At 34.7% G+C, this 21,465-nt stretch overlaps 5 non-coding genes across 5 annotated transcripts; all 5 read left to right on the top strand.

Annotated features, from left to right (window-relative positions):
* Window positions 1-8,410: 8,410 nt before the first annotated feature.
* TRNAL-UAG (transfer RNA leucine (anticodon UAG)) lies at window positions 8,411-8,490 on the top strand. Its single transcript has one exon. It is a non-coding gene; the product is annotated as a tRNA-Leu (tRNA).
* A 4,320-nt stretch (window positions 8,491-12,810) lies between these two features.
* Window positions 12,811-12,890, top strand: TRNAL-UAG (transfer RNA leucine (anticodon UAG)). The gene has a single exon. It is a non-coding gene; the product is annotated as a tRNA-Leu (tRNA).
* Window positions 12,891-13,899: 1,009 nt separating this feature from the next.
* On the top strand, window positions 13,900-13,979 carry TRNAL-UAG (transfer RNA leucine (anticodon UAG)). Its single transcript has one exon. It is a non-coding gene; the product is annotated as a tRNA-Leu (tRNA).
* A 1,010-nt stretch (window positions 13,980-14,989) lies between these two features.
* Window positions 14,990-15,069, top strand: TRNAQ-CUG (transfer RNA glutamine (anticodon CUG)). The gene has a single exon. It is a non-coding gene; the product is annotated as a tRNA-Gln (tRNA).
* Window positions 15,070-16,079: 1,010 nt separating this feature from the next.
* TRNAL-UAG (transfer RNA leucine (anticodon UAG)) lies at window positions 16,080-16,159 on the top strand. Its single transcript has one exon. It is a non-coding gene; the product is annotated as a tRNA-Leu (tRNA).
* The last annotated feature ends 5,306 nt before the right edge of the window (window positions 16,160-21,465 follow it).

Below are 21,465 nucleotides of genomic sequence, written 5' to 3'. Positions count from 1 at the left end.
TACGAAACTTTCTCCAAGTGATCTGGAAAACTCACAAATAGGGTTTGCTAACAAAGAAGAATTCGAAGTTTTGAACATAGACTCGTTGGCAGACACAGACTGGAGAAGTCCAATTGTGAATTATTTGAAGGATCCTTCGTCAGACACGGATAGAAAGGTAAAATATCGAGCCTTATCATACTTTTTGATGGGAAATGAGTTGTTCAAAAAGACTCCTGAAGGAGTATTGCTAAAATGTTTGGGTAAAGCGGAAGCTTACTTAGCTCTCTCGAACGTGCATAGCGGAGCATGTGGTGCCCACCAAGCGGGGCACAAAATGAAATGGCTTCTATTTCGATACGGAATGTATTGGCCTTCCATGTTAAAAGACTGCATAGAATTTGCCAAAGGGTGTCGCGAATGTCAAGAACATGCAGGTATTCAACATGCTCCTGCAAATGAACTAAGTTCAATAATAAAGCCTTGGCCCTTTAGAGGATGGGCGTTGGACCTAATTGGAGAAATTCACCCCAAGTCATCTAGAGGTCAAAGGTATATTTTAGTGGGAATCGACTACTTTACAAAATGGGTTGAAGCTATACCACTCGCGAACGTTGATCAAGAAGCTGTGATCGAGTTCATTCAAAAACATATTATATACAGATTCGGGATCCCAGAAAGTATAACTACAGATCAAGGATCAGTGTTCACTGGGCGAAAAATGCAAGATTTCGCCAAAGAGATAGGCTTCAAATTGTTTACTTCTACACCTTACTATGCTCAGGCAAATGGACAAGTCGAAGCAGCGAACAAAATAATAATTGGTCTCATAAAGAAGCATGTAGGGAAAAGACCTAAAAGTTGGCACAGAACTTTGGACCAAGCACTTTGGGCTTGTCGAACATCTCCGAAAGAAGCTACGAACACTACCCCTTTTCAACTGACATTTGGACATGATGCGGTACTCCCAGTTGAAATATACTTGCAATCAGTCCGGATACAAAGACAAGCAGAAATTCCCCCTAACATGTACTGGGAATTGATGATGAATGAATTAGTTGACTTGGACGAAGACAGACTTCGAGCTTTGGAGATGATAAAGAGACAGAAAGAAAGGGTGTCCAGAGCATACAATAAAAAGGTGAAAGGTAAAACGTTTATTAATAATGATCTAGTTTGGAAAGTTATTTTACCTATAGATCGAAAGAACCAAGCTTTGGGGAAATGGTCCCCACACTGGGAAGGTCCCTTTCGAATCTTGAAAGTATTCTCAAATAATGCTTACGAGATAGAAGAATTAGCAGAAGATCGTAGGATATTAAGAGTAAATGGGAAGTATCTAAAGAGATACAAACCAAGCATGCATGAAGTGAAGATTGCAAAAACGTATACATTTGAGTAATACTACGTAAGCCAAAATGGTTAGATTCGCACCAAAATGGCTCTGTGACCAGAAAACATGCATAAATAAAAATACGGCAGAAGATCTTCATTAATTTTAAAGGGAGGTACAAGTGACTTTGGTCCATATGGAGCAGCAAAAATTACAAAAAAACGAAGCAGTAAAAAACCTAAAAAGGATCTACCCTTTAGTTGACCATTTGTTCTAAGTCTTCCAAAGACAGCATATAAAGACCCTCTGCTTCGAACATGTTCATGCGCCCCAAATCTCGCATCCTTCGCACTACACCTCTCTTGAGGAACAAGTAGGATAAAAACCTCCCAAAAGGAAGGCAACTTACCGAACCCTCTCGAGAGGAAGTTAAAGCAACAGTTTCCACGAGTCGTTTGAAGATCAACAAAGGAAAGTTGATCTTCACCCCTCGCAAAGCACAAGAAATGAACTCTAAGTCCTCTACCATAATGCTGTTCTCATCACAGCTTCGTGGGTAAAAGTTACCCACTAGAAGTTGATGCCAAATCCTGATGACTTTGGCGCTATATGGATCATTCTCCATGAGACCCTTCAGTAGGACAGAAGTGGTCATGGTGAAACTGTTATCATCAAAAGTTGCTCCAGTGTTGCTGCAGCGCAACAAGTCAGAGATGGTGGAGGGCGTGATAGAAACTTCAGCCCCTCGAACTTCAGAAACTATAGTAGTTCTTCCTTCAGGATCAATGCGTAGGTACGCAAACATCCAGAAATCAGCAAGCATTTTGGGATAAACATTCCCTTCTAAGATTATTGGGTAAAATCCCATTCCCTGATTGTGGAAAAGAGCACGAAGGCTGATGTGATGCTTGCTGAATTCTTCTGGGCAGGGTTTGAACTCCTTTTTAATAAGAGTTCTAATATTAGCATATGTTAGGTTGCTGTTGAGTGCCATGCTAAAGGTTGAAACAGATTGTGGTTGAAAAAGAGCACGAGAGGGAAGAAAAGAGTTCTGAAGTGAAGGTTTGAAAAAAGCGTGAAGAAAATAATGGAACACAAACCCTTTATATAGTCAAAAGGAGCGACAAGGAAACGTTTCAGTTTTAATGATTGATTAGACTGTGTTTGGTGTTTCCAGAGAGAAGTTATGGTCACCGCCGTTTCCCGCCCTTGGAAGTTGGAACGTAATCATAAAACTGATGCACGCACGTCTTAAAGAGACGTTTGAGAGGAAATAACGTCAGCAAATAATGATGATTACGGCTAAGGGGAGGAGAAACGTCAAGTCTAGGGCTGCGAAGGGCAATCGAGCCACGTGAGGCATTCATTAAGGTTACTGTGGCATAAAAAGAAATATATTGATAATATTTTGAAGTATTGCCAGACATTACCATTGGTCAGCTCAGAGCGAAATATGAAAAGACGAGTTTTGCATACATATATTTTGAAATTGAGCGATTACAAACAAAGAGATTTACGCCACAAAAAGTTATACAACATTCGAAGAAAATTAACTGAAATCCCTAGGAAGGCTATCCTTGATCTTCGAATACTGAGCCTCCCACGAAGACATACGAAGCTCAAGCAATGCTCGTTGCTTCTTTAACTCTTCGATCTCTGGCACTAATTTCTGCGCAGCTTCGAAGTGTTGGATACCTAGTCGCGCTACTTCAGCTATCTCTTGATCATATGTTTGTCAAATGGTTGCTTGGCGAGATTCAGCTTTCTGTATCTTCTCTTCGAGTTTCTTAATCTCTTGCTTCCAAGATTGTATATTTTTCTCACACTTATCATATTCTTCTTGGTTCTTCAAACGTTCTAACCTAAGAGCATCACCCTTGTTGGTTGCCTCAGTGGCAGCTTTCCATGAAGAACTATGAGAAGCCATTTTTGCAGCAAGCTGCTCATTAACATCGTTCTGTCGAAGAATGTTGGACTGAAGTTGGTCGATTAAAGAGCCCAGAAGTACAATTACATCTGAGACCTCTTTCGAAACCAGAAGTAAATCCACTTTCTTCAAGAGTTGCTTCAAGCCATGACATCTCGTGGAATCCTTACTTAACATTTCGACGAGGTTCGTTTCGAAGAAATTCTCCTTTATTTGATGAAGAAGGCCGGGGGTGTCCTCTTTGTCTCCAGACTTGGTCTGAACAGTTGGAGAGGCTTCGTACGCAAGAGCTGAAGTACTATCAATGTTAATCATGGTTTTAAGAAAACTGAGAGGGTCAGTTTGCCTAAGTTGCTCCAATTCTGAAGGAGTAGGTATGATTGGGGCAGGCATTGGAGTAGTTTCAGGAATAACTACGGTTTCGAAATTTGAATTTCCACAGAGGTCAATTTCGATCAACTTGGAGGTTTCTTCCACGACGCCTTGATTAGATACGGTGTCCTCGCTCCCAGTCGATGGTACAGCTGCATTATCTTCGCCTGAGAATTGGTCCTCCTTACCCATGTTTGCGTCTTTGCGAGTAGGAAGAGAATCGTCAGTCGAATGGCTTCCTTTAACAGAGGATACAGTATTGATAGTGGCAAGAGGGGGAGCATCTTCAAGGACTGGTGAAAGTATATGAGAGGTGTGTTGAGGGACATCTGAAAAAATGAACAAATATGGTTAATTGTGGTATAAGAGTCGCAAGAGAATCATTCGACATAAGCAAAAAACTTCTTTTTGCTCACCTTGAAGATTACCAAGGTGAATGGCAGCGTTGAAGGAGTTGAAATCAGAAGTAGCTGTTCCAATATCATCCTGCAATCATAAGGTGACGTTAACTTAATCATTCGAAATAAAATTTATAGAAATGATTATGTTGTAAAACCTAGATTGCTTAGCTGTATTAGTGGCTGGACTTGAATTGTGGCTTTCCATCACGAGAGCATTACTAGTGGTTTTTAAAGGCGATTCTTCAGAAGGCACCTTATCACTCGAAGAAGTGATCTTCAAAGACCCAGGTCCTTTCCCTTTGCCCACAGGTGTGGTACCCTTTTGTCTCTTTTTATGCCCTTGCCTGGTACGAGGGGGAGACTTGTCTTCCTCATCCGAAGCAACGTCTGGTGTAGTAGTTGGAAGAACTTTTCGCTTCAAAGGCATTGGAGGCTTCGAACTCTGAAAAATGAAAAGGAGGAAAATAAGCGCTATTCGTAAGACATGCAAGTTGGAGTATGAAATGTGTGTGTACCGTGGGTTTCGCGTCAGTCGTAATAGAATCGCTCCCACTTGGCTTATTGCTTTTCGAGGCCTCAGAATCTTTCTGCGCAGCAGTTGCTTTAACCTTTCTCTTGTGAGCAACAGCTGTAACAAAAATTGGAATTATTATCTCGATAAGAGAAAGAAGAGTCAGTCTAAAGATTAACTAGACCCAAACCTTCGGGTATTGGAGTCAATACACGAACGTGTTCAAGATCTATATGGAGATGCCCTTTGAAAGTATCCAGGGTATGCTTAGTCGGGACCACTCGTTCAGCGCGTTTTTTGGTACTCTCTTGAAGAATTTTGAGAGCATTCCCACACACGAACCAGTCTGGGAAAGGAGGACTTAAAGCCACACCAAAATCAGCACTTGGTAGTGGAGGGAATTTTGGAGGATTAAGTTTAAATGCCACTTCATAACGTAGTTCTGGTCGAACAGACGGGGGCAATTTCAACTTATCCAGTTTTGCAGAAAACTTTTCACGTAAAATAACAGCAGCTTCGCGAACGATCCGACTAAGATCATCAGGCCTGTAAATAGTTTCAAAGAACTTTTGAAAAGCTTGGATTTCTTTAATGTGAGTGGAGGTACCTTTGTGGAATTTATCCTGCACAGCAGCAAAAGCTTCAGTTAGTTCTCGAGTAAGGCCTTCGACATCATAGATCTGTGTGGTATAATAATCTGACCACCATTGTTGAAAATCTGGAGTGGAATAGAAAGCAGGTACGAAAGAGATAGGAGAAAGGGTGAAAACATCAGTATATCTGGCTATCTTCGTATCACATTCATCTTCAGTTAGGTATAAAGTACGGAAGCACATGTGGTTCCTTTTGTCATACAGACATTTGGGCTTCACTTGGAACAACCCAAATTGTCTCGACACAAGATTTGACTGATAGCAAACGAGGATACATTGACCTTTGGAAGGTCGGAGGCGGTGATAGAATAACCTCGGGGTAAGAAAAGCTTCCCAAATAGCCAAAGATTCAGTTTGATGGTCCGGAGATGTTGCAGGAAACTCTCGAGTAAACCATTTAGGACCTACAGCTCTTCGTACGAATGGAGCCATTGAAGAACTGAACTGGTAACGTTTAGCAAACATCATTATATATGCTAAGAAATGTTCACGGAGTTTCCCAGTTTCTTCTTTCGGGGTTAACAAGGCCAATCTAGTCCCTTTGACAGATCGATTTTTGATTTTTGGAACTTCTTCGTTGACGACGCCCCGGAATGGGAGGTGAGCTTCAAAGATGGCATTAAGCCACAGTTGTAATAACCAGAAGGGACCAGCAAAAAGGAGAGATCCTGTTGTGTAATTCTTCACAAGATCTACAGCTTCACCAAGGTTTTCGTAAAGAAACCCTAGAATCAATTGGCTCAGGTTCAGTTTCTTACCATCATGTAACTGATTAGCCATGCAAAGATATCTTTTCGCTACTTGTATGGACCTGGAGCAGAAGACACACCTCGAAAGCCATAATGCCAGGAAAGGAATATGTTCTACGTCAGAGACTGCGGCATTTGCCTGATCATGATATTGCTGGATAAAAGCAGTATAAGTAACTGTAGCTTCGTTGAAGTTGATAGTATCAACATCCAAGACATTAGGATCAAAGGTTTCGCCAGTCGGTCGAAGCCCTGTGGTGGCAGCTACATCGAAAAGGGTTGGAGTAATCATTCCACATGGAAGGTGAAAGGTATTGTGAGAAGCGTCCCAGAAATGGACTGATGCTACTAACATAGTTTGGTTATACTCTAAACCAGTCTTGGACAATTGAATTAGGTCGTAAATCCCTAACTCTTGCCAGAAAGAAGCCTTCTGTTTCTCCACTTTGGCTAACCAAGAATAGTACAGTTCAGGATCTTTTGCTAAAGGGATTGACCTAAAAACCTTCACAAAATTGGTTACGTAATCTAACCTAATTTTCTCTAAGGCTACGGGAGGCACAGTCGAAGCCCCTTCTGCAGGGTTAGAATCCTCTAAGATTGGATTACCTTCATCGTCTATTTGAATCTTGCTAACCAGAGGCCTAGTCTTATAATACCCAGGAAAGAATTTATTTGATGAACTATTTTCTCCTGGTAACGGGCCCATGAAAGCATAAGTTTTTCCAGAAAGTTCAAAAGGGATGATTACCTGAGAAGCGTAAATGGCGCGTTCCTCCGCAGTATTCAGATTTGGTATGTATTCTTGGTTCCCCATTTGCATAGGTTTCTGAAGCTTCAGAACTGGTTGGAGAGCATTTGAAGAAGACGCCATTGAAAGATGTTTGATTTGAGGAAGAAGTTTGGAGGCAAATAAGTACGGTCTTTTCTGAAAAGAGTTTGAAGGAATAAAACTGAATGGGAAAAGAGAGGAAAAGACTAAGTATTTAAAGGTTTAACGGAAACCCTTTTAAATCTTTTGGGTAAAAACTAAAGGACACGCGGCAAGCATTGATTTAATCCAACGGCGGTTGAACAGTCACCAGCTCTATTCCTAGGATATAGGAGTAATGATCATAAAGTAAGGTCAAAACGTGGGAATGTAACTGTTGAGGAGACGTTTTTGAAAGCGACAAGACGTTTTGGAAATAGAGTCATAATTGATTATGACGTCAATTATTAGTCTCGGGACTCTAAGAAAGCAAAACGAAATCCCATCATGGTAAGAAACGCCCATTTCTCTCGTTTGTCGAAACAAGCATTTATTGGGGGCAATTTGTTAGCTGGAGATTTCGTTTAAGAAGTTGATCTTCGAAGGTTTTAAGTTCGAAGAATGATGGTTTCTGATGACCATCTTCGAAGATTTAAAAAATGGCTACTGATGGCTATGCTTTAAGAAAAAGTCTAAGTTGAAACGAAGGAGAGAAGTATCGAAGCTAACACGGAAGATACCTTTGCCAAGACTTAGACATTTCGCGGAAAATTACATAAAGTACTGAAGCTTAATGTGTTTCCGTAACATTTTCGAATATAACTATATAGCCACATGTCGAAAAGGACTTGAGCGGGAAGGTTTGAATTGCGAAACGGTTTCTATAAACTGCACATAGACAGATGGCATCCCCAGAGTTCTCATGGATAACGTGGCATTAGATTATTGTATGACCGTTAGGGTCAAATTTAGTATAAATAGGAGTCTTAATGATAGGATTTCGTGTGTTCATTTTGTACAAATCACTCACATATCGCTCAAGTATCAAGTGTTAAGAGAAAGAGTTCGCTGAGAAATGTACGTATGAAACCACCAATTTGAATATATGTGTATTTACTTTTATCAAATATCTTTTCGTTTCCTGCAACTTACTTTCCTTGTTTAACTTTTACTTTCGAAGTCATTTAATTTTATGCACATTACTTTCCTGCAATTTATATTCTTGCGACTTATATTCTTGCATGTTAATTTTCTTGCAATTTACATTCTTGCAATTTACATGTTTTCTTATTACGATTTATGCGTCGAAATTACACTAACTCATATAACCAGCGTTATCTCGAATGATTAGTCATTTGAACATAAATTTCTCGAAATCAAAACAAACAGGTATGAACCAAATCACATCAATAAACCTTTCGTTTGACTATGTCCTAGGATCAATCTAGTCAATCCTGCGAGTAACCAAATCATATTTATTATAGTTTGGAAGACTAGCGGTTGTTTACCGGAAATCACCGTAAACAGCTAGACACCTCTTTCTATTTAAAATCTAAAAGATCAAACACAAAAGGATAAATAAAATAGAGATTAAATAAATGAATAAGATTCATTTATGATTTTATGGTGCATTCTTAAAATACACTAGCGCTAATTAGAGAAATACAGTATAAAGTGAGATATCATATGGTGAGTACCATATAAGTGGCTAAAGTTGATGAAATTAAACAACAAGACAGTTTGGCCGAGTGGTCTAAGGCGCCAGATTTAGGCTCTGGTCCGAAAGGGCGTGGGTTCAAATACCACAGCTGTCAATTTGTTTCCTTCATTTTTTTGTCGCAAAATTATACTGTTATGCAACCCAAACCATGTCATAAATTTTGATCGGGTCATTTAGTTGACCTTAACCTGTGCCTAAACCCGAACAAAGTTGAGTTTTTTTTTTCATTTTTCATGTCGCAAAATTATACCATTATGCAAGGTTGGGTTATAACCAACCTAAACCGTGTCATAAATTTTGACCGGGTCATTTAGATTTAGATGACCCTAACTTGTGCCTAAACCCGAACAAAGTCGATATTTATGGGTTTGTTAAGATTTGGTTAATTTTAGACAAAATTAGATATTGTTCACGATACTATATAATTTTATGCAAGTGTCATCATTTTTCTTATAGTGATAGTGGTGTATGTCACAGGTTGACTGGAAACCACTAAGTTCCTACATGAGGATATTAAGGAGTTGATCATTTAAGAATTGTCAAATATTGTTTGAAACGAGACGATTATAACGTCAGTACTTTCATATTCAATGAGTCATGTGGATGGACATGAGCAACATAAATGAAATTTTCATATCCTACATGTTAATGAGTAATATCTACAGGCTCCTTGATCGAGTGTGACTTTAAAATACATGATCATGCTGAAATAAGTCAATAAAAATATTGAACTTATTTATTGTTATTAAGTATACTCGGGCAACAAAAGTTATGTTTTTAATTAAATTTAAATATATATTGGCAAAACAATAACTATACATATGATCTTTATTACAAAAAGGTTATGTCAGGTCACATGAAGTTCTCGTTAATAAGGCAACAATGATGTGTTGCTAGACACCTCTTTCTATTTAAAATCTAAAAGATCAAACCCAAAAGGATAAATAAAAAAGAGATTTAATAAATGAATAAGATTCATTTATGATTTTATGGTGCATTCTTAAAATACACTAGCACTAATTAGAGAAATACAGTATAAAGTGAGATATCATCCGGTGAGTACCATATAAGTGGCTAAAGTTGATGAAATTAAACAACAAGACAGTTTTGCCGAGTGGTCTAAGGTGCCAGATTTAGGCTCTCATCCGAAAGGGCGTGGGTTCAAATCCCACAGCTGTCAATTTTTTTCCTTCATTTTTTGTCGCAAAATTATACTGTTATGCAACCCAAACCATGTCATAAATTTTGATCGGGTCATTTCGTTGACCCTAACCTGTGCCTAAACCCAAACAAAGTTGAGTTTTTTTTTTCATTTTTCATGTCGCAAATTTATACCATTATGCAAGGTTGGGTTATAACCAACCTAAACCATGTCATAAATTTTGACCGGGTCATTTAGATTTAGATGACCCTAACTTGTGCCTAAACCCGAACAAAGTCGATATTTATGGGTTTGTTAAGATTTGGTTAATTTTAGACAAAATTAGATATTGTTCATGATACTATATAATTTTATGCATGTGTCATAATTTTTCCTATAATGATAGTGGTGTATGTCACAGGTTGACTGGAAACCACTAAGTTCCTACACGAGGATATTAAGGAGTTGATCATTTAAGAATTGTCAAATATTGTTTGTAACGAGACGATTATCAAGTCAGTACTTGCATATTCAATGAGTCATGTGGATGGACATGAGCAACATAAATGAAATTTTCATATCCTACATATTAATGAGTAATATCTACAGGCTCCTTGATCGAGTGTGACTTTAAAATACATGATCATGCTGAAATAAATCAATAAAAATATTCAGCTTATTTATTGTTATTAAGTATACTCGGGTAACAAAAGTTATGTTTTTAATTAAATTTAAATATATATTGGCAAAACAATAACTATACATATGCTCTTTATTACAAAAAGGTTATGTCAGGTCACATGAAGTTCTCGTTAATATGGCAACAATGATGTGTTGCTAGACACCTCTTTCTATTTAAAATCTAAAAGATCAAACACAAAAGGATAAATAAAAAAGAGACTAAATAATTGAATAAGATTCATTTATGATTTTATGGTGCATTTTTAAAATACACTAGCGCTAATTAGAGAAATACAGTATAAAATGAGATATCATATGGTGAGTACCATATAAGTGGCTAAAGTTGATGAAATTAAACAACAAGACAGTTTGGCCGAGTGGTCTAAGGCGTCAGATTTAGGCTTGAAGGATAGAAAAACACTTAGAAAGGGGGGTTTGAATAAGTGTAGCTTTAAAACTTGTAAGATAAAAACAATTTGCACAATGATTTTTATCCTGGTTCGTTGTTAACTAAACTACTCCAGTCCACCCCCTTGGAGTGATTTACCTCACCTGAGGATTTAATCCACTAATCACACGAGATTACAATGGTTTTCCACTTAGACAACTTCTAAGTCTTCTAGAGTATACTGATCACAACCTGATCACTCTAGGAACAATCTGCTTAGATACCCTCTAAGACTTTCTAGAGTATACTGATCAACAACCTGATCACTCTAGTTCTTACAACTTAATGTAAACAAATTCTAAGAGTTACAATGCTTCTTATAAAGCTATTATCACAACTGTGATTTCTCTTAAGTTTAAGCTTAAATCTCACTAAGATATTACAACAACAATGTAGTGAGTTTGATGAAGTTTGAGAGCTTTTGAATTTGACAGCGTTTCTGTATAATGCGCAAGTGTTGTATTCAGAATTCGTAACGTAGCTTCTCATCAGAACTTCATATTTATAGGCGCTTGAGAAGATGACTGTTGGGAGCATTTAATGCTTTGCGTAATCTGTACAGCATTGCATTTAATGTTTCACTCTTTTGTCAACTACCTCGAGCCTTGTTTTCGCTGTGTCTACTGACGTTGCCTTTAATAGCTTCTAACGTTCCTTTTGTCAGTCAGCGTAACCTGCCAGCTAGTACTTGCTTCTGATATGATGTTTGTGTAAATAACATTTGAATATCATCAGAGTCAAACAGCTTGGTGCAGAGCATCTTCTTGTCTTCTGACCTTGAAGTGCTTCTGAGCGTGATACCATGAGAACTTCAGTGCTTCTGCTTCTGATCTCAAGTTCTTCTGTTGCTTCCATAGACCCATGTTCTGATTCTGCTTGACCATCTTCTGATGTCTTGCCAGACCATGTTCTGATGTTGCATGCTGAACCTTCTGAGTCAGTGCTTCTTGCGCTGATTTTGTGCATACTCTTTATATAAGTCCTGAAATGGAAATTGCATAGTATTAGAGTACCACATTATCTCATACAAAATTCATATGCTTGTTATCATCAAAACTAAGAATATTGATCAGAACAAATCTTGTTCTAACAAGGCTCTGGTCCGAAAGGGCGTGGGTTCAAATCCCACAACTGTCAATTTTTTTCCTTCATTTTTTTGTCGCAAAATTATACTGTTATGCAACCCAAACCATGTCATAAATTTTGATTTGGTCATTTAGATGACCCTAACCTGTGCCTAACTCCCGAACAAAGTTGAGTTTTGTTTTTCATTTTTCATGTCGCAAAATTATACCCTTATGCAAGGTTGGGTTATAACCAACCTAAACCATGTCATAAATTTTGACCGGGTCATTTAGATTTAGATGACCCTAACTTGTGCCTAAACCCGAACAAAGTCGATATTTATGGGTTTGTTAAGATTTGGTTAATTTTAGACAAAATTAAATATTGTTCACGATACTATATAATTTTATGCAAGTGTCATAATTTTTCTTATAATGATAGTGGTGTATGTCACAGGTTGATTGGAAACCACTAAGTTCCTACATGAGGATATTAAGGAGTTGATCATTTAAGAATTGTCAAATATTGTTTGTAACGAGACGATTATAAAGTCAGTACTTGCATATTCAATGAGTCATGTGGATGGACATGAGCAACATAAATGAAATTTTCATATCCTACATATTAATGAGTAATATCTACAGGCTCCTTGATCGAGTGTGACTTTAAAATACATGATCATGCTGAAATAAATCAATAAAAATATAGAGCTTATTTATTGTTATTAAGTATACTCGGGCAACAAAAGTTATGTTTTTAATTAAATTTAAATATATATTGGCAAAACAATAACTATACATATGATCTTTATTACAAAAAGGTTATGTCAGGTCACATGAAGTTCTCGTTAATAAGGCAACAATGATGTGTTGCTAGACATCTCTTTCTATTTAAAATCTAAAAGATCAAACACAAAAGGATAAATAAAAAAGAGATTAAATAAATGAATAAGATTCATTTATGATTTTATGGTGCATTCTTAAAATACACTAGCGCTAATTAGAAAAATACAGTATAAAGTGAGATATCATATGGTGAGTACCATATAAGTGGCTAAAGTTGATGAAATTTAACAACAAGACAGTTTGGCCGAGTGGTCTAAGGCGCCAGATTTAGGCTTTGGTCCGAAAGGGCGTGGGTTCAAATCCCACAGCTGTCAATTTTTTTCCTTCATTTTTTTGTCGCAAAATTATACTGTTATGCAACCCAAACCATGTCATAAATTTTGATTTGGTTATATAGATGACCCTAACATGTGCCTAACCCCCGAACAAAGTTGAGTTTTTTTTTTTTCATTTTTCATGTCGCAAAATTATACCCTTATGCAAGGTTGGGTTATAACCAACCTAAACCATGTCATAAATTTTGACTGGGTCATTTAGATTTAGATGACCCTAACTTGTGCCTAAACCCGAACAAAGTCGATATTTATGGGTTTGTTAAGATCTGGTTAATTTTAGACAAAATTAGATATTGTTCACGATACTATATAATTTTATGCAAGTGTCATAATTTTTCTTATAATGATAGTGGTGTATGTCACAGGTTGATTGGAAACCACTAAGTTCCTACATGAGGATATTAAGGAGTTGATCATTTAAGAATTGTCAAATATTGTTTGTAACGAGACGATTATAAAGTCAGTACTTGCATATTCAATGAGTCATGTGGATGGACATGAGCAACATAAATGAAATTTTCATATCCTACATATTAATGAGTAATATCTACAGGCTCCTTGATCGAGTGTGACTTTAAAATACATGATCATGCTGAAATAAATCAATAAAAATATAGAGCTTATTTATTGTTATTAAGTATACTCGGGCAACAAAAGTTATGTTTTTAATTAAATTTAAATATATATTGGCAAAACAATAACTATACATATGATCTTTATTACAAAAAGGTTATGTCAGGTCACATGAAGTTCTCGTTAATAAGGCAACAATGATGTGTTGCTAGACATCTCTTTCTATTTAAAATCTAAAAGATCAAACACAAAAGGATAAATAAAAAAGAGATTAAATAAATGAATAAGATTCATTTATGATTTTATGGTGCATTCTTAAAATACACTAGCGCTAATTAGAAAAATACAGTATAAAGTGAGATATCATATGGTGAGTACCGTATAAGTGGCTAAAGTTGATGAAATTAAACAACAAGACAGTTTGGCCGAGTGGTCTAAGGCGCCAGATTTAGGCTCTGGTCCGAAAGGGCGTGGGTTCAAATCCCACAGCTGTCAATTTTTTTCCTTCATTTTTTTGTCGCAAAATTATACTGTTATGCAACCCAAACCATGTCATAAATTTTGATTTGGTTATATAGATGACCCTAACATGTGCCTAACCCCCGAACAAAGTTGAGTTTTTTTTTTTTTCATTTTTCATGTCGCAAAATTATACCCTTATGCAAGGTTGGGTTATAACCAACCTAAACCATGTCATAAATTTTGACTGGGTCATTTAGATTTAGATGACCCTAACTTGTGCCTAAACCCGAACAAAGTCGATATTTATGGGTTTGTTAAGATCTGGTTAATTTTAGACAAAATTAGATATTGTTCACGATACTATATAATTTTATGCAAGTGTCATAATTTTTCTTATAATGATAGTGGTGTATGTCACAGGTTGATTGGAAACCACTAAGTTCCTACATGAGGATATTAAGGAGTTGATCATTTAAGAATTGTCAAATATTGTTTGTAACGAGTAGATTATAAAGTCAGTACTTGCATATTCAATGAGTCATGTGGATGGACATGAGCAACATAAATGAAATTTTCATATCCTACATATTAATGAGTAATATCTACAGGCTCCTTGATCGAGTGTGACTTTAAAATACATGATCATGCTGAAATAAATCAATAAAAATATAGAGCTTATTTATTGTTATTAAGTATACTCGGGCAACAAAAGTTATGTTTTTAATTAAATTTAAATATATATTGGCAAAACAATAACTATACATATGATCTTTATTACAAAAAGGTTATGTCAGGTCACATGAAGTTCTCGTTAATAAGGCAACAATGATGTGTTGCTAGACACCTCTTTCTATTTAAAATCTAAAAGATCAAACACAAAAGGATAAATAAAAAAGAGATTAAATAAATGAATAAGATTCATTTATGATTTTATGGTGCATTCTTAAAATACACTAGCGCTAATTAGAAAAATACAGTATAAAGTGAGATATCATATGGTGAGTACCATATAAGTGGCTAAAGTTGATGAAATTTAACAAGAAGACAGTTTGGCCGAGTGGTCTAAGGCGCGAGATTTAGGCTCTGGTCCGAAAGGGCGTGGGTTCAAATCCCACAGCTGTCAATTTTTTTCCTTCATTTTTTTGTCGCAAAATTATACTGTTATGCAACCCAAACCATGTCATAAATTTTGATTTGGTTATATAGATGACCCTAACATGTGCCTAACCCCCGAACAAAGTTGAGTTTTTTTTTTTTTCATTTTTCATGTCGCAAAATTATACCCTTATGCAAGGTTGGGTTATAACCAACCTAAACCATGTCATAAATTTTGACTGGGTCATTTAGATTTAGATGACCCTAACTTGTGCCTAAACCCGAACAAAGTCGATATTTATGGGTTTGTTAAGATCTGGTTAATTTTAGACAAAATTAGATATTGTTCACGATACTATATAATTTTATGCAAGTGTCATAATTTTTCTTATAATGATAGTGGTGTATGTCACAGGTTGATTGGAAACCACTAAGTTCCTACATGAGGATATTAAGGAGTTGATCATTTAAGAATTGTCAAATATTGTTTGTAACGAGTAGATTATAAAGTCAGTACTTGCATATTCAATGAGTCATGTGGATGGACATGAGCAACATAAATGAAATTTTCATATCCTACATATTAATGAGTAATATCTACAGGCTCCTTGATCGAGTGTGACTTTAAAATACATGATCATGCTGAGATAAATCAATAAAAATATAGAGCTTATTTATTGTTATTAAGTATACTCGGGCAACAAAAGTTATGTTTTTAATTAAATTTAAATATATATTGGCAAAACAATAACTATACATATGATCTTTATTACAAAAAGGTTATGTCAGGTCACATGAAGTTCTCGTTAATAAGGCAACAATGATGTGTGTCTAGACACCTCTTTCTATTTAAAATCTAAAAGATCAAACACAAAAGGATAAATAAAAAAGAGATTAAATAAATGAATAAGATTCATTTATGATTTTATGGTGCATTCTTAAAATACACTAGCGCTAATTAGAAAAATACAGTATAAAGTGAGATATCATATGGTGAGTACCATATAAGTGGCTAAAGTTGATGAAATTTAACAAGAAGACAGTTTGGCCGAGTGGTCTAAGGCGCCAGATTTAGGCTCTGGTCCGAAAGGGCGTGGGTTCAAATTCCACAACTGTCAATTTTTTTCCTTCATTTTTTTGTCGCAAAATTATACTGTTATGCAACCCAAACCATGTCATAAATTTTGATTTGGTTATATAGATGACCCTAACATGTGCCTAACCCCCGAACAAAGTTGAGTTTTTTTTTTTCATTTTTCATGTCGCAAAATTATACCCTTATGCAAGGTTGGGTTATAACCAACCTAAACCATGTCATAAATTTTGACTGGGTCATTTAGATTTAGATGACCCTAACTTGTGCCTAAACCCGAACAAAGTCGATATTTATGGGTTTGTTAAGATCTGGTTAATTTTAGACAAAATTAGATATTGTTCACGATACTATTTAATATTATGCAAGTGTCATAATTTTTCTTATAATGATAGTGGTGTATGTCACAGGTTGTTTGGAAACCACTAAGTTCCTACATGAGAATATTAAGGAGTTGATCATTTAAGAATTGTCAAATATTGTTTGTAACGAGACGATTATAAAGTCAGTACTTGCATATTCAATGAGTCATGTGGATGGACATGAGCAACATAAATGAAATTTTCATATCCTACATATTAATGAGTAATATCTACAGGCTCCTTGATCGAGTGTGACTTTAAAATACATGATCATGCTGAAATAAATCAATAAAAATATTGAGCTTATTTATTGTTATTAAGTATACTCGGGCAACAAAAGTTATGTTTTTATTTAAATTTAAATAGATATTGGCAAAACAATAACCATACATATGATCTTTATTACAAGAAGGTTATGTCAGGTCACATGAAGTTCTCGTTAATAAGGCAACAATGATGTGTTGCTAGACATCTCTTTTTATTTAAAATATAAAAAATCAAACACAAAAGGATAAATAAAAAAGAGATTAAATAAATGAATAGATTCATTTATGATTTTATGGTGCATTCTTAAAATACACTAGCGCTAATTAGAGAAATACAGTATAAAGTGAGATATCATATGGTGAGTACCATATAAGTGGATAAAGTTGATGAAATTAAACAATAAGACAGTTTTGCCGAGTGGTCTAAGGCGCCAGATTTAGGCTCTGGTCCGAAAGGGCGCCATATTCAATGAGTCATGTGGATGGACATGAGCAACATAGATGGAATTTTCATATGCTACATATTATTGAGTAATATCTACAGGCTCCTTGATCGAGTGTGACTTTAAAATACATGATCATGCTGAAATAAATCGATAAAAATATTTAGCTTATTTATTGTTATTTAGTATACTCGGGCAAGAAAAATTATGTTTTGTATTAAATATAAATATATAATGGCAAAACAAAAACTATACATATGATCTTTATTACAAAAAGGTTATGTCAGGTCACATGAAGTTCTCGTTAATAAGGCAACAATGATGTGTTGCTAGACACCTCTTTCTATTTATAATATCAAAAATCTAAAAGATCAAACACACAAAGATAAATAAAAAAGAGATTATATAAATGAATTAGATTCATTTATGATTTTATGGTGCATTTTAAAATACACTAGCGCTAATTAGAGAAATACAGTACAAAGTGAGATATTATATGGTGAGTACCATATAAGTCGCTAAAGTTTATGAAATCAAACAACAAAATAGTTTCGCCGTGTGGTCTAAAGTGTCAAATTTAGTCTCTGGTCCGAAAGGGCGTGGGTTCAGATCCCACGACAGTCAAATTTTCTTCCTTCATTTTTCATGTCGCAAAATTATACCTTATTTATGGTTGGGTCATAACCAATCCAAACCATGTCATAAATTTTGAACTTTGTTAGCATAAATTACTATAAAAAATTGATTATAGTTTTTAATACATATATTTTAATAAATGGGTCCTAAGAAAAAATAAACTAAATGATACTACTTCTTCAATCTTTAAGCGGTAAAAATATTTGTTGTTCGAATTAGGGTATTTCTAGGAAAAGAATTTTATTTTCAAAATAACCAATGGAAAGAAAGTAAATTTCGAAGAAGTTCATAAGTCACATAGTAGTGATGCACCATTGAATAAACAAGAACTTATTACACAAGATATTGTGTATTAACTACTTGCTCAAGTAATACAAGAATAATGTAAATATTTGAGTAAAATCATATGCTTTAATTTGTGTCAACAAAAGTCACTAATAGCCTATAAATATTCCCCCAATAAATGCACATGATGTCAAGTAAACTAAAGTCTTATTTTATGGTGCATTGACACTTGCAAAAGGAACAATCATACATAATAATAAAGCAAAATGAGAATTTTGGCAAGTTTGCCAAGTGTCATCATTTTAGAGAGTATTCTATTTTTCTTATTTCTATTATAGGAAAGATTTCCATTTATATCAATCTTATTAAAATAATTATTAATTATTAATTATTTTTTATTAGATTACTTTCTCTTAATTGTTGGGCTTTTGTATGGAATATATTATTGTGTTGCTTCACCTTCCCCAAGCTAATAATCATCGCCCAAAAGAATTATGCAGGCTTGGAAATCTGTGTTCTTTGAAGACATCAACAATTGAATCCATCCCTTCCACTTCCAATCATCCTCGGGTCTTCCATAAATCAATAAATCAATTCTTTCTCTTTTCCAATTCCTGATTCATCAAATTTTTGATGTTTTCAAATGTATCAGTGAATCGATTAACTACATCTGACATCAATTGGGAAGCTATTTTCAGTGTACTTTTATAATCTATAAATATTGGGAGCATCACAATTCATTCTCTAACAAAACCCTAACCATCGAATCAAATCACAACGACAGCTCATCCTTTCCGTTCTCCTTCTCTCAAGCTCAAGAGCGGCGGCGGCTCTCTTCATCTTCTCCGGCGATCTCAACCTCCGCTTCATCTTCTCTCTTTCCGATTCACTAACGGTGGTGGCGGTGATGATTCACCATTTGGGAACTGATGATGTTGCTTGCGTTTTTTAGGACTGATGATGATGTTGCTTGCGTTTTTTAGAACTGATCATTCACGTTGTTGATGTTGAACGGTCCGGTCGTTCGTTGGATCTGCAGAAATGGGTTAGATCTTTCTGATTTTGTTGTTCTTTCTTAATCTCTCTTCGTAGAGCTTATCCTTTCCATGAAATTGAACCCCAAGTGGCAGCGGTTTTGGGAGCAACACCGCACTTTCAGAACCCCCGATGATGATATTGATATGTCAAAACCTTAATATTACATTCTTGATATGTTCCCTTACCCTAAGTTTTGGATTGTAGTTAGTTTTAAACGAATGCAAGGAGCTTCGTGTTTTTGTGTTTTGTAGAAGTGGAGCAAAGGCAAGCAAAAGGAGAAGTTGAACAACATGGTGTTGTTTGATCAGGGTACTTATGATAAGCTCCTAGCTGAAGCACCCAAATACAAGCTCATCACTCCTTTAGTTCTGTCTGATCGTTTGAGGGTATTTCTTTTGCTACTATTATTACTTTATTTTTACTATATGTATTAGTGATAGCATGCTTAGATTGTATTTAGTTGTTGTTTGATGCATGTTCTGTCATATGTTCTGCAGGTCATTGAATGTTTGCTCAATGTAATATTTTGGGTGCATTGGAAAGGAATCACAAAAATTAGATTTTTGACAGTATTTATTTGTTTATTCTATTGATTGGTGATTTTCAAAATGCAGACACCGCATTTTGGAAAATTTAATATTGGTTTTAGATCTTTTAACCAATTTTTAGTTACTTTGACTTGGAAAATGATGTTACTGAACAAATTTGTATACGTTTAGTAGTAAAGAATTGCAAATTACAAATATTGTCTATTTGTTTAAGCTCTGAACTGCAAATTACAAATATTGTCTATTTGTTTAATCTCTAAGAGATGGTCATTTACCACATATTGGTACATAATTCTGCATTTCCTCAAATGGTCCATGAATTTTTTTATTCATGTTTGATGTGCTGTTATTCATGTTTGATGCACATGTTTGATGCAACTGTTTCTCGGAATTTTGATTTTGTTTACTTTATATGAAGAGTTGTGATCATTGCTTAGAAATATTTTTATTATTTATAATAATGATTTAACCTAGGCTAATATTTTATCTTCAACCCATCACAATAGTGCAATACAAATGTCTCATCTTATTATAAATTAAATAGAGCCTTGGATTTCTTTTTTTCAATGTTGTGTAACCTCTGCTTTAACCGGAGATGTTTCTTTATGCAATTGAAATAGTTTGTTATTCTCCACTAAATACATTAATATTTGTTGTCTATGTATCTTGTCATTCTATTTTCTGTAACAATGAAACAGTTGGGTGTAACAATGGGTGTAACAAATGATGTTTCAAATCATATTAGGCAACATTGAATTGATTTTACTATTAATTTTTTTAAGATTTCTTTTCCAATATCTTTCTTTCTTTTCTTTAAAAATGTTAGTGATTTAACAATGCACTGTTACATATTTTTAACAGTGTAGGACTATAAACATTGGGGCTATCATTTTTCAATGTTCATAATCATAATTTAAACACAAAAAGTTCATGATGATTTTTATAATAAATCAATAATAATAGTTTGAAACAGCCATTAATCATATAGTTTATGATCTAAATATTCCACTTAAACAACCTAAATGTTAATAGTCGAATTTATCTTCTCTTCACGAGTTATTATCAATACATTATATTTTTTATTTTAATTTACAAATGTTTTTATTTGAATGTAAAATTCTTATTTTTCATATATCAAAGTTTATCTTTTTTTTCCTCATCTCACCAATCTTTTTTTCACATCATACAATATAATAAAGTAAAAGGAGTATTTGGGCAAGTTTGTTACTTGTCATCTAATTAGACTATTTATTATCTAAAAAACTCCTATTAATAGTTATATTACTATAATTATATTTAATTATTTTTTAAATATTTATTAATATTTATATTTTTCCAAAGCTCACAGACTAATATTATTATTCATTCATTCTACATTATTCCATTAAATTATAATAATTAATTAAATTGGGCCATTGAAAACAAACAAAATGGGTACCAATTCACATTCAATTTCCTTTATCCATACATAGGCGATGCATTAGCCACCGTCAAACAAACACTATATAAATTTTGGTTTCTCTAACCTAGGAACTCAAACAAACCCAACTTTTCAATTGCAAATTTTTTTATTAATTTGTAAAACAAATTTACTACAAAACTTTTGATCCACTAAGAAACAGTAATCACAATAAGTTGTTGTTGACACAATTAGTATAAAATATCATTATAATATCATGAAATGCAACTAATAATAATAATTATTAGCATATTTGTATAATGAATGTATTTTATAAGCATTATTAGACAGTGT

This window comes from Vicia villosa, unplaced genomic scaffold, assembly GCF_029867415.1.
Source record: "Vicia villosa cultivar HV-30 ecotype Madison, WI unplaced genomic scaffold, Vvil1.0 ctg.001404F_1_1, whole genome shotgun sequence".
In the NCBI taxonomy this organism is placed as follows: Eukaryota; Viridiplantae; Streptophyta; class Magnoliopsida; order Fabales; family Fabaceae; genus Vicia; species Vicia villosa.
This window is presented reverse-complemented; position numbering and strand designations above follow the sequence as displayed.